Source organism: Pelodiscus sinensis, chromosome 33, assembly GCF_049634645.1.
Source record: "Pelodiscus sinensis isolate JC-2024 chromosome 33, ASM4963464v1, whole genome shotgun sequence".
NCBI lineage: Eukaryota > Metazoa > Chordata > Testudines > Trionychidae > Pelodiscus > Pelodiscus sinensis.
Genome location: NC_134743.1, coordinates 4,353,569 through 4,376,259, shown reverse-complemented (window position 1 = coordinate 4,376,259; position 22,691 = coordinate 4,353,569).

The following is a 22,691-nucleotide window of genomic DNA, read 5'->3' as shown; positions in this document are numbered from 1 at the left end:
CTGCTGTAGATCTGAGGGTAGGCACAGACCGTGACAGGTCCCAAATGCAGGATTCTGCACTTGTCCTTGTTGAATCTCAGATTTCTTTTGGCCTAGTCCTTCAAGTTTGTCTAGATCACTCTGGACCGTATCCCTGCCCTCCAATATGTTTATCTCTCCCCCTAGCTTAGTGTCATCTGCAAACTTGCTAAGGGTGCAATCCATCCCCTCATCCAGGTCATTAATAAAGATGTTGAACAAAACCAGCCCTAGAACTGATCCTTAGGGCACTCCACTTGAAACCAACCATCAACCAAAGATCAAGCCATTGATCACTACCCATTGGGCATGACAATTAAGCCAGCTTTCTATCCACTTTACAGTCCATTTATCTAATCCATATTTCCTTAACTTGCTGGCAAGAATATTGTGAGAGACTATATCAAAAGCTTTGCTAAAGTCAAGGTCTATCACCTCCACTGACTCCCCCATGTCCACAGAGACAGTTACCTCATCATAGAAGCTAATCATATTGGCCACTGTGTACAGATTGTTTATTCAAGGGTCTAATAAAACCTTCTGCATCCTAGAATACATTTAATTTTTGCTCTCCTTTATAATTCTGAAAAGATTTCATTTTTTAAAGGCTTTCAACTCTGTGTAATGTGCATCTAGAAGTGTTCAAATTTACCTGAAAATAACAACAGAGTGAGCTCTATGTAGTTTTAATACGAATAATACTTTCCTGATTTACTCAATCCACCCTTCCCCTGAACTTTTTACCTTTGCACTTCTTGCTTATCATGTCTTTACTTTCTTTTTTGAAAGTTACCCATTAACTGGAACATCAGAATGAAACTTGTTTCTTGTGAAAGAGAATGAGTTGACAAGGGCAATTAAAGTGGACAATGACTCATTGTTCTGAAGATTTAATATACAGTGTACTAGCACAGTGGTTCCCAACCTAAGGAGACATATGCATGCCAGCTCTGCTTGAGGGAATCACCAACAATAGCAGTGACTGCAGTGGCATGGGTAGTAGCTCAGACTAGCTGCCTCGGTACATATCCAGGAAGTACGCTGGGATTGGACGTGCACCGTTAAGCTGGGATAGCATGCTCACATTGTTATTTTTAGTGCACTAGCACAAACAGAGCAGGTACATGAATGACTACTCATGCTGGGCATCACACCTTCCAGTGTCAGTGTAGACACACCCTTGAAGGGAAGTCCTGCCCAGTGGGTAATGGAGTGTTGTGAATTACCGCCAGTGGTGGTCTGAAATGCTGTGTGTGCATACAGGAAGGTTTGTTTTCCAATAGCAAGGGTATGGAAAACCCAAATTTAAGCCTTTGTTCTGCCTACTATGGTGCAAGAATTTCCGTGTTGGTCATCCATATATCAAGGAGATCTCCTGAGGCTCTGGAGTCAATAGCCTCTCCTAGAGCTGAAAAGAGACATGACAGATATTTAAATATTTCTGTTTGACAAGGGATCAAAGTAATAAATTTTGTTTTTCTCTTCTTCCCAGCACGAGAACAAGAATCCTTGTCATTTTACTTCACCATTTCTGACTCTTCAAAAATGCAACATCCCCCCCTGCCCAAAGTAAAAGTTCTCACTATTTACCCAGATATACACTTTGGAAGGTGTCAGAGGAGCTAGAAACAGACCAAAGCCATGGAGAGCAGGTCTCTTGGCTAGGTGAAGCAAGGCAAACAGATTATATCTCAGCCAGACTGGAATTTCTGACCTGGATTCTATCCTAGCTTAAAACATCCCATGTGTGTGTGACACACTGAGTGAGACAGGGCATCCTCCACTTGCCCTCTCTCTGGACCGTTCCTGCCAGAGGCAGGCTATGGATACTCTAATCCTCTCTTAATTCAGTGTCTTCTGTTTTCTTCCTTTCATTTCAGAACTGAGATGAGCTCGGAAAAATTCAGGTAACAGAAGACGCAGCATGTAGACAGTGGTGCTAATATAACCTATGCCTGCTTCGTGTGGTGCTTTGTCCCCCTCTAGTGGTATTTAGACCATCTAGCAATTGGTAAGTCTGCTATAGGTGGCTTTTAGCTCATGGAGTTCAGACATATATTAAGCTTCCGATCCCACCCACCAGGAACCCAGGTCTCCAATACTATGGTGGTAATCTCAGAGGGGTAGCCATGTTACTCAGTATTTGCAAAAAACATTGAGGAGTCCTGTGGCATCTCAGTGTGTGCCTACAAAGCAACATTATTTCAGAATAACACATTCCGAAATAACTTTGCAAACATCTACACAGCAATTCTGTCATTTAGAAATAATATTGAAATACTGGGTGGCTTATTCCAGATTCTGTAAACCTTGTTCCATAAGAAATAATTCCTCTTCCAAAATAGCTATTTCAAAATACCAGTAGTGTGGAAACTCCACTGGTGCTATTTCAAAATAGCTCCCCCCTCAGGCCATTGAAGGTAATTACTCCCCAGTGCCTCCTGGGTCTCCAAATCAAGATAGCACATCTACATTAGGGGATCCTGTCTCAGACTAATTTTGAGGCTTCCCTGTAGTGTAGATGTGCTATTTCAAAATAAGCTATTTCAGAGTATTTCTTCTGGAATAGGTTATCATATATATAGTACCCCAATGTCCGTGACTCTGAAACACTGGCTGTTCCCTCTGGGTGGAGCTGTTGCCTCCCGCCATGGCACTCAACTGATTTCTGCGCCGCTCAGCCAGGCTGCCACATGGGAGCATGCGGCACAAGTGGCTGTTTGGGGTCTCTGCTCCCCATGCAGCATGGGGGTGGTTCATGAGGAGCACGGGGCCCAAATGGCCACTTGCTCCCACTCAGTGGCCCAGCTGAGTGGCACAGAAGTCAGCTGAGCGCCACGGCCGGAGGTAACAGCACCGCCCAGAGGGAACAGCCAGGGGGAGGGACCTGAATGAGCGTACATCTCTGATGTCAGGAAAGGGCGCTGGATTCAAAAGGAGGAAAGCGGAGCAGACACAGAGAATGTGGAGGAGACAGTGAGGAGAATGGAGGAGGCAGAGGACAGTGAGGATATGTCTAAACTACATGCCTCCGTCAACGGAGGCATGTAGATTAGCCAGATCGGCAGAGGGAAATGAAGCCATGATTAAAATAATTGCGGCTTCATTTAAATTTAAATGGCTGCCCCGCTCTGCCGATCAGCTGTTTGTTGGCAGATCGGGGCAGTCTGTTCGCGCCGCGCCGACAAAGAAGCCTTTCTTGATCGGCACAGGTATGCCTCGTGAAACCAGGTTTACCTGTGCCGATCAAGAAAGGCTTCTTTGTCGGCGCGGTGCGTCCAGACTGCCCCGATCTGCCGACAAACAGCTGATCGGCAGAGCGGGGCAGCCATTAAAATTTAAATGAAGCCGCGATTATTTTAATCGCGGCTTCATTTCCCTCTGCCGATCTGGCTAATCTACATGCCTCCGTCGACGGAGGCATGTAGTCTAGACACACCCTGAGAGAGAGAGTGAGAGAGACACAGCAGGAGGAGGAGAAAAGAAACACAGAGTGAGAGGCAGGAGAGGGAGAAGAGAAAGAGAGAGAGCTGGAGAGAGAAGCAGGAGGCGGACGAGAGCTGAGAAAGAGAGAGGGCGACGTAGCAGGAGGAGGAGAAGAGAGAAAGAGGACATTTGCGCTGCTTGCTCCCATGCAGCAGCCCAGCTAAGTGGTGCAGAAGTCAGCTGAGTGCCATGGTGGGAGGCAAAGGGGGGTGGGGCAGTGACTTGCATGCCCAGAGGGTGGGGCCTGGATGAGCGTGCATCCCCAATGAAGACAGACGAGAGCAGAGAGAGAGTGGGAGGTGGAGAAGAGAAAGAGAGAGATGGAGCAGAGAGAGAGTGAGAGGCAGGAGGAGGAGAAGAAGAGAAAAGGAGAGTGAAAGGCAGGAGGGGGAGAAGAGAAGGAGAGAGAGGCAGAAGGCCGAGGAGAGCTGAGACAGAGAAGTGGAGGCAGTAGGAAGAGGAGAGAGAGAGAGAGGGTATGTCTACACTACAGCACTAATTCGAACTAACTTAATTCGAATTAGTTAATTTGAACTAAGCTAATTCGAACTAGTGCATCTAGACCTAAAAACTAGTTTGAATTAGCATTTTGCTAATTCGAACTAGCATGTCCACATTGAGTGGACCCCGAACCAAGGTTAAGGATGGCCGGAAGCAGTGCCGGCAGGGCATCAGATTAGGACTTAGAGAGTGGAGCTTCTGTCTCAGGCTAGCCGAGGGCTGAGCTTAAAGGGACCCGACACCCACCCCGGACAGACAGTTCTCAGGGTTCCCCACTTGCTTGTCTACCTCGATGAGGGACAGCAAATCAGTCCTGTCTTGGAGTGCCCTGAGTGCCCGCACTCGGCACATCACAGCACTTGGCCATCAGCCCAGCTACACATGCTGCAGGCTGCCATCCGGAGGGGTCAATCGGGGGGCTGTCAGGATCCAGGAGACCCTGCAGGAGAGCTTCCACCCCGAGGAGCCCACAGAGCCACCCCAGTCCTCCCCATCGGGGGCTCGTACCCCATTCCTCCCTCACATCCTTCCACTTACCCCTCCCTAGCCCCCCTTCCTGATGTACAAAATAAAGGACACGTGTGTTCAAAAATAGAAACTCTCTTTATTTAAGAAAACTGGGAGGGGGGGGATTAACCTCTGGGGAGACTGGGAAAAGGAGGTGGGAGAGGGGAAAAGAGAGAGTAGAAGAGGGGAGGGGGAAACCTGGGAGGAGAGAGCTTGAAGGGGGAAGCCAGGGGAAGAAGGAGGAGGGGAAGTATAAAACTATGATACACCATATCTTCAGTACAGTGTACAGACGTGGTCTCCTCACCTCAAAAGAGAAGTTTTGGCCTTGGAAAGGGTTCAAAAAATCAACTACACTGATTAGGGGTTTGGAACAGGTCCCATATGAAGAGAAGCTAAAGAGACTGAGACTTTTCAGCTTAGAAAAGAGGAGACTGAGGGGGGATATGATAGAGGTCTATGAAATCATGAGTGGTGTGGAGAGGGTGCATAAAGAAAAGTTCTTCATTAGTTCCCATAATATAAGGACTAGAGGACACCAAATGAAATAAATGGGTAGCAGGCTTCAAACTAATAATAGAAAGTTCTTCTTCACAAAGCAAATAATCAACCTGTGGAACTCCTTGCCACAGGAGGCTGTGTTCTTATGTTCTTATGGACCACCTTGATTTTCATGCAAACATGCTCCTTGGTTTTCATGTAGCCTTTGGTGGCCAGGCTGGCAGCTATCCTGCCCTAGACGGCCGCATTCCTGTGCCTAGTGCGGAAGTCGTGGACATTGGAGGCCTCCCCCCAAATCTGGATGAAGTCCACGATCTCCGCACTAGACCAGGCAGGCGCCCGCCTCTTGCGGCCCGAGGCAGGCTCCTCGGAGCTACCAGCCTGGTCCCAGGAAGAGGCAGAGGGCTGGGTGGCAGCGGGTGGCTGGCTTGAGCCGTGCCAGGTGCAGGGTATGCTGGCTGGGTGCTGGCAGGCTTGTACCTGCCACGGACACCGTAGCCAGACCGTGTCCCTTTAAGGGCTCTGGGGCCAGGAGGGGGGCAGAAGAGTTTCCCTGGCTTGGCCCAGAGTGGCCACCAACTAGTTCAAATTAAGTGGCTTCACAGCCCTTAATTCGAACTACTTAATTCGAACTAGGCGTTAGTCCTCGTAGAATGAGGTTTACCTAGTTCAAATTAAGCACTCTGCTAGTTTGAATTAAGTTTGAACTAGCGGTTTGTATGTGTAGCACCTATGAAAGTTAATTCGAACTAACGGCTGTTAGTTTGAATTAACTTTGTAGTGTAGACTTACCCAGAGAGAGAGAGAGACGGAGCAAGAGACCGGAGGCCCAGGAGAGAAAACTGACATGGAGGAGAGACCAGAAAATCCCGTGTTATGATGGGCTAATTGGCTAGTTCCAAAATAAGTGTGCACTGTACAGGTAGCCTTAGGGTATGTCTACACTAACACGCTGGTTCGAACTAACTTAGTTCGAATTAGTTAATTCGAACTAAGCTAATTCGAACTAACGCGTCTAGAACTAAAAACTAGTTCGAATTAGCGTTTTGCTAGTTCGAACTAGCGCGTCCACAACTGATTGGACGCAGGGGCGCATTTAAGGGCAGCTGAAACCGGTTCTGGCAGGGCATCAGGTCAGTAGTTGCTTTGTGTGGCTGCTGACTGAGGCTATCTGAGGCTCGAGCTTAAAGGGACCCACCCGGACAGCCGGTTCTCAGCTTTTCCTGCTTGCTTGCCAACCTCGCCGAGGGACAGCAAAGCGTTGGTCTCTGTGCCCGTCTGTGTTGGTGCTTCCCTTCGGGGGGGCCGCCGCAGGTGGCAACATGGAGCCACGGCTCGCCCTGCACCTTCTGGTGCACGTTCTGGACTTGCTGCTGCAAGCCTGCCAGCAATGGCTCGAGGCTGCCTGGCACCACCTGGTGAACGTCAGTCCCCTGCCTCTCCGACTGGCCGCCCTGGGGGCCGTGGAGCAGCCGCGGCGGCGCCCCGGCACCAGCGTGCCCCGCCGCGTCTGGCGTCTGGACACCAGCACCGACTGGTGGGACCGCATCGTCCTGGAACGCTGGGAGGACCGACAGTGGACCCAGAACTTCAGGATGAGGAGGGACACCTTCCTGGAGCTCTGCGAGTGGCTCGCCCCTGCCCTGCAAAGAAGGGACACTCGCATGAGACCCGTCATCCCCCTCCAGAAGTGGGTGGCCATCTCCCTCTGGAAGCTCTCCACGCCGGACAGCTACCGATCCATTGGGAACCAGTTCGGCGTGGGGAGATCCACCGTCGGAGCGGTGCTCATGCAGGTATGGCACTCGTCGGCCACCGAGCCGGGGGGGGGGAGGGCTGCGAGGAGGGGATAGGCCGCCCCAGGGACAAAGGGGGGGCGGGAGGAGGCGAAAGCGTCCCGCACCGGAGGGGTCGGGCTGTCCCGGCCATACTACACGCTGCCGGGGGGGTTGCTTCCGGGAGTGGGGTGCGGGGCATTGCCAGGGCACGCACGCTCCCAGCCACCCGGGCGCCCCACTGATTGGCGCTTTGCTGTGTCTCTCTCCGCAGGTGGTCAAGGCCATCAACCGGGTGCTGCTTCGTTACGTGAACCGCAAGGGGTACTTCTCCGTGATCCTGCAGGCTGTGTGTGACCACCGGGGACAGTTCATGGACATTAATGTGGGCTGGTCCGGCAAAGCACACGACGCCCGGGTGTACCGCAACTTCTCCGTGTGCCGGCGGCTGCAGGATGGGACCTTCTTCCCCGACCGCCACATCAGGGTCGGGGACGTGGACATGCCCGTTTGCCTGGTGGGGGATGCCATCTACCCACTGCAGCCCTGGCTCATGAAGCCCTACACGGGGCACCTCAATCCCTCCCGCCAGGCCTTCAATGCCAGGCTGACCAGGGCCCGCATCGTGGTGAAGGAGGCCTTCGGGCGACTGAAAGCCCGTTTTCGATGCCTCCTCACCCGTCTGGACCTGGCCGAGCACAACATCCCTCCCGTGGTGGCGGCATGTTGTGTGCTCCACAATTTGTGTGAGCGGAAGGGGGAGGCTTTCCTGCCAGCCTGGATGGCTGAGGCTGACCACATGGCTGGACACTACGGTCAGCCCCGCACCATCGCCATCCGGGAAGCCCAGCGGGGGGCCATCCGGATCCGGGAAGCCCTGCGGGCGGAGCAGGGGGAGGAGGAAATGGGAAGCGGTCCAGCAGGCTCTGGAGGTGGCCTCGCAGAGCACGGCCCTGCTCCTCCAGGGCCTCCAGACTCCTCCGGCGCAGCCTCAGGTCCTCCTGGACCCAGTGGTCCTGGAGACGGAGCTGTCGATCCAGGAACCGGAGGTGCCGCCTCTGGTAGTCCTCCTGGTTCCTGGCTGTCCTGCTTGCCCGGGCGCGGGCAGCTGCTGCAGGCGGGGTGGTGCGCCCTGCAGGCCCAGGTGCTGCGGCTGTGGTGCAAGAAGACCAGCGGTCAATTACCCCAGGGGCCCAGGTGTGTGAAACCCAGCTCCCCTCTGCAGGGCCCCTGCAGGATCCCCAGCTGCTGCTCCGTGGTGGGCAAGGCCCAGGCGCGCGGTCCCGGGGCTCCCTCTCACCCCAGCCCCCCGTACACATAAGGGCCGTGTCCACACTCAGGGGTTCTTTTGAAAAAAGTAGCCTTTTTTCGAAAGAACTTCCCCTGCGTCCAGACTCAAGCCGCGTTCTTTCGAAAGTAAATCGAAAGAACGCGGCTTTTCTTTTGACGGCGGTAAACCTCGTTTCACGAGGAAGAACGCCTTTTTTGAGGGAGATCCGTCGAAAGTAAGTGAGTGTGGACGGGGGGGAGCCCTTTCTTTCGACGACGACCCTCACCCTGGAGCCAGTCACCCAGACCTCTGAGGCCTCCCAGGCATCATCTGGAGCGGGAGAGGAAGCAGCAGGTGAGTGCAGTGAGTTTGTGTCACACCCGGGGGAAGGGGGGGAGGTAGGAGGGTGCACAGTGGGTGATGCACAAGGGAAACCTGTCATGCTCAGGCTGATGCCCAGGTCACACACACACAGTGTAACCTTCAGAATGTCTGATTCCCCTGTCTCAAGGGAGAGGGCATGCCCTTTTGGACAGCTGTTGCACACATGACTGATTGTGATAGAAATGTAGCCGTGTTACTCTGATCTGAGGAAGTGGGTCTGGCCCTGGAAAGCTCATCCCCTAATAAACCATCCTGTTAGTATTGTAAGTGCTACAGAGTCCAGTTTATAGGACTGATTGTGTCTTCTTCTTTTCCTCCACAGCCGGACCAGCCGTGGAAGAGGGCCGCAGCACCCCAGCCCCACCTCCATCTCCATCTCGGAGACATGGGAGCCGCAGACACAGGTGTGTCTACGCCGACATCCTCCGGCAGCACGTCGAGGCTGTGCAGGAGCAGAACGCCATCCTGCTACAGAGGGCGGAGGCAGAGGAGCGCTGGCGTGATCGGCTCATGAATGAGCTGGTCCTGCAGCACACGGTGCTGTACGCCACTCTGAGGGAGGTCAGCGGCTTGCCTGCTGCTGTGCCTGGTCCTGCTCCTCCAGCACCCCATGACCCCACCCCACCAAACCCCCCTTCCACAACAGTATCCCTTTCCCCCCTTGGACCTCCCTCTCCCCCAGCCCCCCCAGCTCCCCAGCCCCTCTCTCCCCCTGGCCCTCCTCTCCCCCAGGCTTCCACGTCCCAAGAGCCCCCCAGCAGCCAGCCAACCGACAGGTGCACCACCCGATCCCGCACCCGGGGAGCAGCCCAAACACAAGGCCCAGGCAGGAAAGGGAAATCTGCCAAGCCCCGTTCAACCTGATCCCCTTCTCCCCTCCAGGTTTCCAGTCCCCTTCCCCCCTCCAAGTTTCCAGTCCCCTTCCCCCCTCCAGGTTTCAATCACCCCCATCACCCCAGTTATAAAGCATAAACAAGTATATAGTTTGGCAACAACAAAAATGAAAAAAAAAATTGTTATGTTTGCAACATTTATAATTTTGTACATATTACCTAACAAGTAAAGAGAACATTTTATTTTGAAACACACCCTGGTGTAAGTGATGTGTCCAAACTGGGTCAGGAGATGGGTTGTGGAGGGAAGCTTCTATTGGGGGCCAGGGCCCAGTCCCCAGGCAGAAGCCCCTCAGTGCACTCAGTGGCCTCCACTGGAGAATTGCTCCCAGAGGGCCTCCTGGATGCCAACTGCAGACCGGTGAGCCTGGCGGATGGCAGCTGTCCGGGGCTGGGCAAAGAGCCTCTCCTGGGCATCAGCAGCTCTCCCCCACCCTGGTAGGAAGGCCTCCCCTTTCCTCTCCACGAGGTTATGGAGGACACAACACGCGGCCACCACCTCGGGGATGTTGGTCTCCCCCATGTCGAGGCGTGTGAGCAAGCACCGGAATCTGCCCTTTAAACGGCCAAACGCATATTCGACCTGGTTGCGAGCCCGGTTAAGGTGAGCATTAAACTGCTCCTTGCTCGCATCCAGCTGGCCGGTGTAGGGCTTCATCAGCCACAGCATCAGGGGACAGGTGGCATCACCCACTATGCACACCGGCATGTGCACATCCCCAACCGCAAACTGGCGATGGGGGAAAAATGTTCCTGCCTGAAGCCTCCGGTACATGTACGAGTTTCTGAAGATGCGGGCATCGTGTGCCCGCCCTGACCACCCAACACAAATGTCCGAAAACTGGCCACGATGGTCGACCAGGGCCTGGAGGACCATAGAAAAGTAGCCCTTTCTGTTGATGAATTGGGCTGCTCGATGGGGTGGTGCACGGATTGCAATGTGTGTCCCATCGAGCGCTCCTCCGCAATTGGGGAAGCCGAGGGCAGCAAAGCCGGCCATGACGCTGTCCAGATCCGGTAGACAGATGAGCCTGTTGAGCAGCTCCGAATTGATGGCCCTCACCACCTGCAGAACGAGACAGACAACAAAGTGTTAGAAGGGAATCCCCCCGGGAATCCCCTCCTCAGAACCCCCCCCCCCCCAATTCAGGGTGAATGGAGGAGCTCCCTCCCACTCCCACTCCCACTCCACTTGGCCCTTCCTGACAGTCTCCCTTCCCCCCACCCCAAACTGTGACTGTCCCCAGACAATGACTTACCTCCATCAAGACGGCCCCGACAGTAGATCTCCCCACGCCAAATTGGTGTCCCACGGAGCGGTAGCTGTTGGGGGTTGCCAGCTTCCAGAGGGCAATGGCGACCCTCTTTTCCAGGGGGATGGCGGGCCGCAGGTGGATGTCTTGCCGTTGCAGAGCAGGGGCGAGCCAGGTACACAGCTCCTGGAAAGTGGTCTTTCTCATGCGGAAGTTGCGTAGCCAGTCTTGGTCATCCCAGATCTCCATCACGAGCCGGTCCCACCAGTCAGAGCTGGTGTCAAACCTCCAAACACGCCTGTCCACGAAAAAGTTCGGAGGCAAGGGCAGTGTGGCTGCCGGACGGAGGAACCCCTCATCCCTCTGGTCTGGGTCCAGCTCGGGAAGGAGCCTCATGACTGTCTCATGAAGATGCAGCAACAGCTGTAGTATGGTGGTGTGGGGCCATCGCCTGCCCAGGGGCAGCTCTGGCTCCATGCCAAAAAAAAGGGTCTCAAAGCGAAAAACCTCAAAAGAAAAAAGCTGCTGGGGTGTCCCAGGAAGCTGAGCACTCCAAACCAGCACTGCAATGACTTGCAAAATTCCTCAAGGGACAGCAAAGGCAGCTGCAGGAGCAGAGCAACGGGTGTTCAGGAGTGTCCCTCTCACCACGCGTCTCTGCAAAGGGCAGGCAGGCAGCACCCGGAAGGAAATGCTGCCCCCATGCCCTGGCAGAAGCAGTTCCAGGTGGCTTTGAATTTCGAAAGAGCGTCCAGCAGTCTGGACGCTCTTTTTCGAAATAGCGGATCGATCTTTCGATCTGCGCATTGTAGTCTAGACGCGCTCTTTCGAAAGAGCCTCTTTCGAAAGATGCTTTCGAAAGAGGGTCTTTCGAAAGAAGCCTGCAGTCTAGACATAGCCAAGCGGAACACAAGGGTACTCACAGGTGGACACCTCCCCGGCCTCAGACGACGCAGGCGAGCGGCTCTGTGGCATGCCTCGGGGGTCCTGGGTCCTGGGCTGGCTGGCGGCAGGCTCCTGGCTCTCAGAGCCCTCTTCCTCCTCCTCCGTGTCCAGGAGCGGTCCCTCTGCCCCGGGGTCAATCACGTCCCGGGGGGCAGGGACGGCATGAGCCCCCAGGATGCGGTCCAGGGCATGGAAGTGGGGGCAGGCCTCCGGGTCGGCCCCTGGCAGGCAGGCCCGGGAGTAGGACTGCCGCAAGTCCTTTATTTTGCAGCGCACCTGCTCCCGGCTGCGCTGGTGGCCCCTGGCGGCCAGGCTGGCAGCCATGCGGCCGTAGACGGCCGTGTTCCGGTGGCTAGTGCGGAGATCGTGGACATTGGAGGCTTCCCCCCAAACCTCAATGAGGTCCACGATCTCCGCACTTGACCAGGCGGGCGCCCGCCTTTTGCGCCCCCGGGCAGGCTCCTGGGAGCCGCCAGGCTGGTCCTGGGGAGCAGTGGAGGGCTGGGAGCCCTCGGATGGCTGGCTCATAGTGTGGCAGGTGCAGGCTGTGCAGGCACGGGTTCTTGCAGCCTTGCAACTGGCACAAACTGTGTAGCCAGCCCGTGGCCCTTTAAGGGCTCCAGGGCCAGGAGGGGGGCAATAGAGTTTCCCTGGTGTTGGCCAGAGTGGCCACCAGGGAAACCTGGGAAGCCTTAGCCTCCCACTAGTTCGAATTAAGGGTCTACACAGCCCTTAATTCGAACTAGCTAGTTCGAACTAGGTGTTAGTCCTCGTAAAATGAGGTTTACCTAGTTTGAACTAAGCGCTCCGTTAGTTCGAATTAAGTTCGAACTAACGGAGCGTTAGTGTAGCGCCTAGGAAAGTTAGTTCGAACTAACAGACGTTAGTTTGAACTACTTTGCAGTGTAGACATACCCTTAGAGACTAAGGGTATGCCTACACTACAAAGTTAATTCGAACTAACAGCCATTAGTTCAAATTAACTTTAATAGTGGCTATACATACAAACCGCTAGTTCGAATTTAAATCGAACTAGCGGAGCGCTTAAATCAAACTAGGTAAACCTCATTCTACAAGGACTAATGCCTAGTTTGAATTAATTAGTTCGAATTAAGGGCTGTGTAGCCACTTAATTCGAACTAGTTGTAGGCTAGCCCTCCCCAGCTTGTCCTGGTGGTCACTCTGGGCCAAGCCAGGGAAACTCTTCTGCCCCCCACCTGGCCCCAGTGCCCTTAAAGGGCCATGGTCTGGCTACAAAAACTATCAGACTTTTCTAGTCACTCTTAGCGCAACATTGTCTGTATTTCCTGTTGCACCATTTACCACATCTTTCAGGGCAAAGAGTGGATGTGGTCTCACACCTTTTGACTGGCCTGGGGTGCAATATGGTGATGCGTCCAGGATGTGAACCCCAGCTTGTCAGAAATCACATGTGGGAACTCCTGCAAAAGCTGTTTTACCTCCTCCTTTTGGTGGGTGTCCAGGTCCTCACCTAGGGTGCCCTCCTTTGGGTTCTTACCCTCCTCTACCGAGGGCCCTAACTCAGCCCCTGGGGTTTTTGGCATAATAAAGAAGGACTTGTGTGCCTGCCACTTCTTTAATAAATTAACATGGTAAATTAGTGTTTGTAGGCGCTTACCTGACAACCTAATTTCATAATCTACCAGGGCTATCCACCGCACCACCTCGAAGGATCCTTGCCATTTAGCCATTAGTTTCGAACCCTGGGTGGGTAACAATAATAAGACCCAATCTTCCGGGACAAAAACCCTCAATTTCATTTTTCTGTCATAATATCAGGCCTGTTTTTCTTGGGCTGCTAGTAGGTTTTCCTTTGCAAATTTCCCTAACTCCCAGCGCTTCTCCCATAACCATAAAATATAAGGGACGGACCCCACAACCTGGGATTCCTGCTCCTCCCCCCACTGTTTCAGTAGATCTAGGACATCTCCTATACAATAATTCAAATGGTGCAAACCCATAGATGTCTGGGGCACCTCTCGTATTGCACACAATAATGCTGGAAAAGCTTATCCCACTCCCAAGGGTCCTCTTCTATGAACTTTCTATTTATCGCTTTCAGGGTCTGATTAAATCATTCTACCAGACCATCCATTTGTGGATGATAGACAGATGTCTTTAAGATTCTGATGCTTATGAGGCAGGCCAATTCGGCCATCAATTTGGACGAGACATTAGTCCCCTGCTCCGTCAATATTTCCCTGGAAATACCCACACGGGAAAACATCTTTATCAACGCTGATGCTATGATTGGGGCTGTAGTACTCCATAAGGTCATGGCCTCTGGGTACCAGGTAGCATAGTCAACCACCACTAGTATATATTCGTGGCCTGTCTTGGACTTCTCTAGAGACCCCACCAAATTGAGCCTGATCCTTTCAAAGGGCACCCCTACAACTGGCAATGCTACCATAGGTGCTTTGGTACTGGCCGTAAATCTGCCCGTTGACACTCTGGGCAGGACTCAAAATTATTTGACTTCTCTATGAATCCCAGGCCATTAAAACTGCTGGGTGATACATTGTAGGGTTTTGTGGTGCCCTAAGTGGCCGGCCCAAGGGTTCACGTGAGCAATCTCTAGAACCCGATGTCAATATGACCTAGGGACTAACAGCTGTCCCAACTCTTCTGACTCCCCTGAACCCGTAACCACCCGGTACAGATGGTCATCCTGTACCTCAAATCATGGTCCCTGGGGCTTAGGGAGCAAGGATTCTCCGACTTCTTCCTGTACGACAGCCTGCTCCCTGGCTCAGGTCATCTGGTTAGTCTTGCAAGAAGTTCTCTCCCCTTTCCCACCAAGTGGGAACGTTCTCCTGTCAATCCTGAGGGTCCATCTTTGTACCCTTGCCCTGGGCCCCTACTTCCAACCTCATTTCCCTTTCCTCTTTCCTATGGGGTGCCTCTTGGCTCCACTCCCTTATCAGGATGAGGAACCCAGGCCAATCTCTTCCTAACAAAACAGGATAAATTAATTTTGGTGTGAGGGATACCCAATAGAAGGCCTCAGTGCCCCCAGAGGATATCTTTACCCAGGCTGTGGGGTACATCTTAATGGGTCTCTCCCTGTTTGCCAGCGGTCCCCTCTTCCCCTTCCTGGAGGGAACCCTCACCTTACCAGGCCCTGGGGCCTCAGTGGGGGTCCCCGCTTTCTCCCTCTCATGGAAGTCTCTTTATCCCCTTTGCCTCTCTCCTTATCCCCTTCTGCAGCCAAAAAATCTTCCATTAATGTTACCGCCTCTGCCAGGGTGGTTGGGTGGTGGCGTTGCACCCACCGCTGCCCGTTGATATGGAGGATCTTAATGAACTGTTCCAAAAATATCATCTCCACCACCTGTAGGCTGGATCGCCATTCCAGTTCTAACCACTGCAGCCCCAATTCCCAGAGGCTCTTGGTCACACCCCGCTGGGGTATTGTTCTTTGTGGAATCTCTGGTGGTACATTTCCGGCATAATTCTCGTATAGTCCATAATGGGAGGTCAATGGGAGAAACTTTCCTTTCAACTTCCCTTAATCCCTATGACCCGGGGGAGTATCGGGATTGACAGGGATGTCATCAGTGATCAATTTAGTGGGTCTTTACTATACCCACTAAATCAAAAACCTGAGAGATAGATATCTGAAGTACTGATCTTCACGTAAGTGAAAACAAACTCATTGAAATGGTGCAGCAACACCTGGGAGCTGTTTCAGTGTAGATACTAATTATGCTGATACAAGGGTCCTTCCAGCTTCATATCTAATCCAGCTCCCTGAGAGGAGGTAACTAAATGGATGGAAGAATTCTTCCACCTACATAAGGCTGTCTACAGTGACAGTTAGGTCAGTGAAACTATGTGTCTCAGGAAATTTGGATTTTCCACAGCCCCATAGTTATGCCAGTGTAAGTTCCTAGTGTAGACCAGCCCTTATAGCTTCTCGTACTCAACCATTGGGTTTCATGGAATAACACGTGTAAGAGATGAAATGTGGTGGCCTTAGCATGGTTTTATTTTTTCCCCAAAAGCAGGAGTACAAAGAAATCTCTAGCTTCTCAAAATACCCCAAACATAGTTCAACAGTGTCAAGAGCTCAATAAAATGTCTTCAAAAAAATATTCAAAAGTAGGAGAAAACTACCATCATGTCATGTTTTTCTATAGTATCAAGAACCAGATTCTCCAATACAGGTTTGCTATTTTGCACAATATCATTGTGCTGAACAGCTGTAACCCAGCCTAATTGGTTAGTTAATTTTGGCTGCTTTGGGACACTGAATGAATGTGCAGCTGCCTGAGTCAACTAGGGTGTCTGGCCCAATCTGTTTAAAGCAGACTCAAGGGCTACATCTAGACTGGCATGATTTTCCGCAAATGCTTTTAATGGAAAAGTTTTTCTGTTAAAAGTATTTGAGGAAAAGCGCGTCTAGATTGGTCCCAGAGTTATCGTTATAATGATGCGCTTTTGCGCAAAAGCAGAAGCCTGGAACCATTTTGAAGAGGGCAAAAGCCCTTTCCGGGGCGGGGGCTGGAGCTCCTTTCAGACACGTGCTTAAAGGGGTCTTGCCGGACAGCCGTTTGTCTCCTGCTCCGTGGTTTAGGACCTCTTGCAGGGACTGACAGCCCCTAGCAGTTTTGGTGGTTGCCCTGTGTCTTTTGGACACCACTGCTTTTTGCCCCCCCAGTGCTTTTGCCTGCTTTTGGTTTCTTGTGCCTTGCTTTGTTTGCCATGGAGCCACGGGTGGCCATGTGCCTGCTCTGGCCCCTGTCAGCCATTTTGGAGTGCCTGCGAAAAATGTCTTAGCTGCCTGTCTACACTGGCCCTTTTGCCAAAAGCATTTCTGGAAAAGGGCTTTTGCCTGAATGGGAACATCAAAGCATGTCTGCAAGAAGCACTGGTTTCGGACAGTAGATCGTCAGTGCTTTTGCGCAAAATCAAGCGGCCAGTGTAGACAGCTGGCAAGTTTTTGCGCAAAAGCACAAGCAAAAGCAGTTGCTTTTTCGGAAAAACTTGCCAGTCTAGACGCAGCCTCCTCCCGTTATCTGATCACAAATTTCTGCTGTTTTCTGTGCACTCAGTCCTGGATTCTCCTATTTCTTCTAGCTTTAATCCCATCTATATCAAACAAACTTCAAGATTCACAGGGTGTATTTTTATTTCTGATGGGGGAAAAAACAGAATTAGTGACAGTAGTCTTGAAACTCATTGACTACGTCTACACTGGCATGATTTTCCAGAAATGCTTTTAACGGAAAAGTTTTCCATTAAAAGCATTTTCGGAAAAGCGTGTCTAGATTGGCAGGACGCTTTTCCGCAAAAGCACTTTTTGCGGAAAAGTATCCGTGGCCAATCTAGACATGCTTTTCCGCAAAAAAAGCCCCGATTGCCATTTTAGTGATCGGGACTTTTTTGCGGAAAACAAATCTCTGCTGTCTACACTGGCCCTTTTGTGCAAAAGTTTTTTGGAAAAAGACTTTTGCCCAAACGGGAGCAGCATAGTATTTCCACAAAAGCACTGACAAACTTACATGAGATCGTCAGTGCTTTTGCAGAAATTCAAGTGGCCAGTGTAGACAGCTGGCAAGTTTTTCCGCAAAAGCAGATGATTTTGCGGAAAAAGTTGCCAGTCTAGACACAGCCATTATGACATTCCTTATCCACAAAGTGCCTATGGGTACTCTACATAGCAGTATTATTTTGGAATAACTGACTTTATTCCGAAATAACATAGTCCGCACATACACTACATGCAGTTATTTTGATATAACGTCAAGCTAGAAGACTGCTTACTTCAACTCCTATAACCCTCATTTTATGAGGAGTAAGTGAGTTGAAGGAGGACTGCTCTTCCTTCGACTTCCTGCTGTGTAGCCAGTGCCAAAAGTTGAAATAAGCTATTTTGACTTCAGCTATGCAACTGATGTACCTGATGTAAGCAACTTGTGTAGCTTATTTTGGCTTTAGCCCTGCTAGGTGAACATGCCCTGTTTTTTAATTATTCTCTTTCAAAGAATTACAGTCACTCCCACAAATGTGTGGTATATCCATTGTCTGATTAGTACATGACCTGGGTGTGATCTGAAAATGAATGCTGCATGCCCAGAAATACCCATTATGCCAAGAGCATTGCTGCTTGGATCACAGATTTGTATTCTGCAATAACTGTGAGGTTTTGGAATTTGTTCCATAGTGTGACGACTCTGAGACCTTTCAAAATGTTTCATGACAAATTAAGACAAGCACATCCTGAAGTAGCCAATATTTGCATTGTGAGGTTCAAGACTTTTTTCTACTTGTTTTGGACCACAGTCTCTTATGTTCCAGGTAAATACTATAAATAAGAACCTAGTGGCTCTCCTTGGTTACACACACTTTAAGACATTTTCCTAGTAATTTTCCCCCATAGAATTATCCTTTCCCGTAATTAACTGGTATTTTCTGATGAAAAAAAGTGTGGTTTTTTCCCCAGACATTCCTTGACCCACTCTATCCATGAGCCTATGAATTCATTCTTGGGTCATAGGCTATTTTCAGTGACGTTTTGGCCATTTATTTCATTATTGATATTTTTTTAAATCATGCAACTGATACTTCTACTGTGACAGTTCCACAGAGAAATGTAATACACACATATCCCCACTTATTCATCAATTTTTAAGCTTGTTATGTTTAAAGCTGAAGTGAATGCGTTTCCTAATTACCCACCAGGAATGTGCTAACAAGACTCTCATTGGCCCTTTACCTAGTTCTTGTGCAGAATTAAGTATAATAATCAGTTTGAACTCACGTTCCTATAAAAGTTGTGGGCCAATGTGCTTCGCTAGCTCCAGTGGCATAAAGCAACACCAAATTTTTCATGTTAGTGATGTCCTTCCTGACTTGTGCCCATGGTTATTGGAATAGATGGAGCTATGGGAGAGGAGTGCTGTGTGTGACTCAGAAAGGCAACATGCCAAAGAGAGAGGCACTAAGCTACCTAGCTGATTCCACAAATGCTGAGGACAGAGATACAATTTAGAGCAGGATTGGGGCTACTTTAAGTTGTGCTGGCTGCTATGCCATTTCCATAATTGGGTCTTGCTAGGAATAAGACAACTCTGATTTCTCCCACTCTCTGGTAACAGCTTTTGCATCAAGTATTTGGAAGGAGTTTGTGAAGAGGCCTGCTATGTTGGCTCTGCATATTTCAGGTTCTCCTAGGGTACGTCTAGACTACCGGGTTTTGTCGACAGAAGTTTTGTCGACAGTATCTGTCGACAAAACTTCTGTCGACAAAGAGCGTCCAGACACATTGAGTTCTGTCGACAAAGCAAGCTGCTTTGTTGACAGAACCCTGTAGTCTAGACGCAACCCTACAAGCAATAACACCTTCTGTCGACAGAACTCTGTCGACAGAAGGTGTTATGCCTCGTAAAATGAGGTATACCAGCGTCGACAAAACTGCAGAGTTCTGTCGACGTTATGTCGACAGAACTCAGCGGTAGTGTAGACGCTGGTATAGTTTTGTCGACAAAAGTCCACTTTTGTCGACAAAACTCAGTAGTCTAGACAAACCTCTAGAGAGAAAGAATCTACCAGTGAGGTTCAGACAAGCTTTATGATGCTAGATTGGAGCCAAGCAAGGTAGAATATGGGCTATAGTGACTAGGCCCAGCCTTAGACCAAGGGCAAGATTTCAGTGGGTTTTAGGCACATCAGTGATTTTGAACACCGCACAACGCACCAAAATACCTTTAAAAATCTCTCAATCTATACAAATACAAAAAGTGGTCTTCCCTGGAGAAATTAACCCCAGAACAAAATCCTAACGAGAAAAGAATATATAATATGCATCAACCAACTAACCTGTGGAGAAGTATGTGTGACAGAAGGGATCACAGTTGGCCGTTAGCTTGTAACATTTACCTTGCAGAGAACCTGAGCTGTGACTGCTGGAATAGGAAAGAATGAAATCAACCTGGCCACCTGAAAGAATGACCAGCCTTCTAGGAACTGCTGATGGGCTCTTCTTTGCACTGTTCAATGCAATATCACAGTCAGAACCTCCTCCTCCTCCTTCACTAGAAACACTGAAAGCAGGTTTCAAAACCCTAAGGAAGTGTCCATTCAAAGACAAGATGTTCAGGGTAGCTTAAGGAGGTATAATACATCATGGCTGCAGCAACAAAAATAATTAATATAAATCTAGATCCTGCAGTGATCTCCAATTAAGCACTATAGTAATACAAATATGTCCAATATCGCAAATGAATTTTTAAAGTAGTTCCTCTGCAATGTACATGCTCACTGAGGCACCAGCCATACAGCTGACTGAAAATTGCTTTTATTTTTGTTTTTCAAAAGAAAATGTCAGGAGTTGGTCAATTTCAGACACTGGGGCTCTGCTTTCCAGAGATGCAGAGTTTCACTCAGCCCCAGCCAAAATCAGTGAGAGCTGTGGCATCCTGAAATCAGGCATCTGTAGTCATTTTACAGGATATGGAACTTTTGGGTGGAAAGTGCCCATCACATGGCCTGAGCTAACCTAATTGACATAAATAACGGCTATCAGTGGGTTTTCAAAATGCCCCAAACAACAGAGTTTTTCCCTTTGGCCACTGCAAGTTCCTTCCAGTACACTTGATTGGCATCGTCCACCTTCATCTCATATAGGCACAAATCGTAGCCCAAAGTTCTGATCTGGTATTTGGATGGGATCAGCCAAACTCTGATCTCCACCTTAGGTGTATATTGCTGACTATATTGGAATTTCAAAAATGGCAACTGAGAATTTCCTGGTCTTGCTTTCAGGCAGGGGGCTCGGTCAGGAAACAAGTATGCAATCAGAGTCCGTGTTCTAAGAGTTGCTCTCCACCCGAGAGATCAGCCTACTTTATCTCTCTGATTTTGGTTGTGTTTAAGGAGCATAAAAGGTCAGAGATAACTACCACAAAACATAAAAAGTAAGCCCACAATAAGTAGTATTTGGATCAAGAAGTTTTTCTTACCCCTTTCAATATTTAAGCAGATGACAATCCTTAATACACAAGATTTCCCTTTGAATCCAAGACTACTGTCTTCAGTTCAAGTTTTTGGCCATGTCTTCACTATGTGGAAAGGTTGAATTAAGATATGCAACATTAAGTACGTAGGTGGAGTCAACAAACCTTAATATGAGTTTCCATACCATATCCACAATGGGAGGTGGACAGGAGCAAAAACTCCTACTGGCTTCCCTTACTCCTCATGAGGAGCAGAAATACTGGTGCTGATGGGGGCACTCTCTAAAGTTCAATTTAGTGGATCTTTACTAGACCCACTAAAATGAACTTTAGGACACCCATTGCAGCAGCAGCAGCAATCTTCCTCATAGTGAAGACATGGCTTTTGTCTTCCCAGTATTCTTGTTGTCTTCAGCATAAATGAAGAAAGAGAAAGGTAACCACATGGTGGCACTGTCTCTTATTTTATACCTTCAGTCCCTGCGCCTGGAAAATATTAAACCCAGACATGTCCTGGCAGGGCTTGCTGAGTCAAGGGTTGATCAGTTCCCCTGCTGCAGGCATATGCAGCTGAAACATTGTCTACACAGTCATTTTTTTATAAAGTGAAAGACAACTTTTTTTGACAAAACAGTGACAGTGTACACACTTCAAGGCTGTTTTTGTAGTGAAAAAACTCCTCAGTTTCATTGATGAAATAAAACCACCAAGATGATAGTCATGGGCCTTTTGGCATAAACGTTTGTTGACAAATTGCCATTTTCACAACAAACTTATTTTTTAACTCTGATCAGCAGTTCCAAGTCCAGTGCTGGGAAGCCACGTACGCAACCTGCTGCCATTTACCCTTTAAAGCTCTGGAGATTTTTAAAATTCTACTTCCTGTTTACTTGGCACAGAGAGCTCACATTGCAGTTTCCCAGGAGACCATGGTGGCTTCCACTTGGACAAAAGCAGAGTTGCTGGTTTAACACACACGTCCTTGTGGTGTGGTGTACTGTCTGACCTAGTGGCACCAGACGACGTAGGCTACATCTAGACTACAGGTTTCTTGTGCAAGAATCATTTTTCAGAAGAGATCTTCAGAAAAAACTTATTGCACAAGAACATGTCCACACACAAAAGCACATCGAAAAAGCAATGTGCTTTTGCAAAAGAGAGCGTCCAGACTGATTGGACGTTATCTTGCATAAAAGGCCACCCAGAGCCATTTCAGTCAGGTCTTTAGGTCTCCAGTTGCTTCTGAGTGCTGGTGCTGGATCCTTGCAGAGACATGCCCTTTTCCCTGTATCCCTAGAAAAGGGAAAAAATTTATAGGCAGTTGTGTTAGACCAAGCTGGATGAGCAAGCATCTCAGAGAGGTGATTAAGAAAAAGCAGAAAGTATATAAGGAGTGGGAAATGGGAGGGATCAGTAAAGAAAGCTACCTTATTGAGATTAGAGTATGTAGGGACAAAGTGAGAAAGGCTAAAAGTCAGGTAGAGTTGGACCTTGCAAAGGGAATTAAAACCAATAGTAAAAGGTTTTATAGCCATATAAATAGGAAAAAACAAAAAAAGAAGAAGTAGGACCACTAATTACTAAGGATGGAGTGGAGGTTAAGGATAATCTAGGGATGGCCCAATATTTGAACAAATACTTTGCTTCAGTCTTTAATGAGGCTAATGAAGAGCTTAGGGATAATGGTAAGTTAACAAATGGGACTGAGGTTAAGGAGGTAGATATTACCATATCCAAGGTGAAAGCCAAACTTGAACAGCTTAATGGGAGTATATCGGGGGGCCCAGATGGTCTTCATCCAAGAATATTAAAGGAACTGGCACATGAACTTGCAAGTCCATTAGCAAACATTTTTAATAAATCCCTAAACTCAGGGGTTGTACCATTTGACTGGAGAATTGCTAATATAGTTCCGATTTTTAAGAAAGGGAAAAAAAGCGACCCGGGTAACTATAGGCCTCTTAGTTTGACATCTGTAGTATGTAAGGGTATGTCTACACTGCAATGTTAGTTCGAACTAACGGACGTTAGTTCGAACTAACATTCATAGCTGCTACACTAGCGCTTCGCTAGTTCGAATTTGAATCGAATTAGCGGAGCGCTTAGTTCGAACTAGGAAAACCTCATTTTACGAGGATTAACCCTAGTTCGAACTAGCTAGTTCGAATTAAGGGGTG